Below are 2,239 nucleotides of genomic sequence, written 5' to 3' on the forward strand. Positions count from 1 at the left end.
CGCCATTGCCAGAAAATTGTATCAATATTATATTGACTAATTGTCGAGTTTTATTTCTTGTATTTTTGTGTGTTGCATGTTTATGTATTTTGTTTTGTCTTTAAATTTTACTTTTAAGTCTTTTTATTTTAAATCTGAATTTTTTTTCTTTGATTTTGTACGCCTAGCAGACAAACAAGATCATGTGATTCATCAACTTAAAATCCCTACAACTTGAGATCAACTATTAAAAAGGCAGAAGGAGACCAAGAAATAGAGAGTGAGTTTGTATCTCCAAGAAAAGAAGAATTTGAAGAAAAACTAAAACAAGAATTTGAAGAAGATGTTAAAATAATGGCTAATAACCAAAGAGAAGTTCCAACTCAAAGGCAAATGGCTATGAAGGATTATTCTTGTTCCATAATTGGTAACACTACTTCCTATATAGTTCTAGGTGATGCATATAGGAATTATGAACTTAAAAAAATTTATTTTAATATGCTTCTTTCATTCTATGGTATGCCTAGTGAAGATGCATTAATATTTATTAGAGAATTTTATGTTATAGTTCATACATTCCTATTATCTGGACTAAATAAGACCAACTAAGGATGAGATATTTTCCTTATTAAAAGAGAAAGCAAAGACTTAGTTAATGACATTGCCTTCTAATTCTTTGAGAACTTGTGATGAAGTGTATCAAAAATTTATGAGTACATTTTACTCACATCAAAAGTCCAAAGAATTAAGGGCTGAAATTTCCAAATTTTATCAAAAGGATACTGAATCCTTTTGTGAAGCATGAAATCGCTTCAAATAACTTTTACTGCACTGCCCACATCATAAATACCCATTTTCTGTGACCAACCAATTATTCTATGATGGTTTAACACAACAATATCAATGTATGGTTGATAATTTAGATGTGGGTGTTATGTTAGAAAAAACTGTTAATGAGGTTTATGATATCTTTGAGATGTTATGAGCCAATTCGTAACAAAAGAGTGTAAGAACAAAAAGGATAGGAGTGAATGAAGTTGTATAATGAGATGGCTATATAAATAGTTGAATTAACTAAACAAGTTAAGATACTTGCTTCAACTAAGAATGAACCAAGTAATGAGGTAGGTGATATATGTAATGTTTATAGTCATGGTGGTAATGGTTGCTAATCTTATGAGACTCATGCAGGAAATGATTATGAAAATGTTAATTTAATGAGATCTTATCAGCCTAGGCAATCTAGAAATAATCCATACTCCAACACTTACAATCCATGATGGAGGAACCATCCAAATTTTTCCTGGAGAAATAATGATCAAAATCCACCACAAATACTGAGAAACCAAAAACAGCTCCAGTATCAAAATTAAGAGCCTCAATACTCAAGAAATCAAAACCCTTCATTTCCCTAATCAAGGACAAGTCCCTCAAAGAAAATCAAGTTTGAAGAAAATACTCCAATCTTTTATGACAGCCACCCATGATAGAATGGAGAAGAATGAAAAGAAAACTAATTTCATAGAAGTTTCAATGAAGTGATTGGAAACTCAAATTGGACAAATTGTTGAAGCTATACAAAGGATGAGGTAAAATCTCCACCACCTTCACAACCACCAAATCTCTCTACACCTAAGTCCAAGCCACTAAGCTCAAGACTTACCTCTAGGAAACCTAAAAAATTAGAAGGAGGGCACCTACACCATTCCATCAATCCCATATAATTCAAAACTAACTTCAAGGAATGAGAAAAAAGCCAGAAGGCCCACCCATACACCATTCCTTCCATCCGAATTTTCTAAAAAAATTGGCGCCCAAGAAAAAGGCTTAGGACGAAGTATGACCTTAGGCCTGAAGAGATCACTGCCTATTATGATTGTCATAGAGCCTACCTAAGACCAATGGAGAGGCCACTCACTCTTGAGAAAATAATAGAAATTAAAAATTCTGAAAGAAAATATCAAGAGAAGTACTTAATTGATGAAATCTCTTCAAAAAGTGAAGATTTCAAGGAGGATGGTGATGGTGTATATGAAAGTGAGTGTGACATCACTGCCTACTCAAAAAGAGGGAGAGGACGTCCAAAGAAGTACGAGTATGACGTACACAAATCAAACATCCCCAAAAGAGGTCGAGGAGGCCCAAGGAAGAATAATACACCACCTACAACAAAAAGAGGGAGAGGACATTCGAGAAAACATAATTAGTTTAGGATCTAAAAATCCTTTAAGTTTTCTTGCCTTTAGTTCGGAATTTGGTT

At 33.3% G+C, this 2,239-nt stretch overlaps 1 non-coding gene across 1 annotated transcript; it reads right to left on the bottom strand.

The window, feature by feature from the left end:
• Positions 1-721: 721 nt before the first annotated feature.
• On the bottom strand, positions 722-828 carry LOC112536569. Its single transcript, XR_003080562.2, has one exon. It is a non-coding gene; the product is annotated as a small nucleolar RNA R71 (small nucleolar RNA).
• Positions 829-2,239: the final 1,411 nt, after the last annotated feature.

Source organism: Ricinus communis, chromosome 9 (genome assembly GCF_019578655.1).
Source record: "Ricinus communis isolate WT05 ecotype wild-type chromosome 9, ASM1957865v1, whole genome shotgun sequence".
Lineage (NCBI taxonomy): Eukaryota > Viridiplantae > Streptophyta > Magnoliopsida > Malpighiales > Euphorbiaceae > Ricinus > Ricinus communis.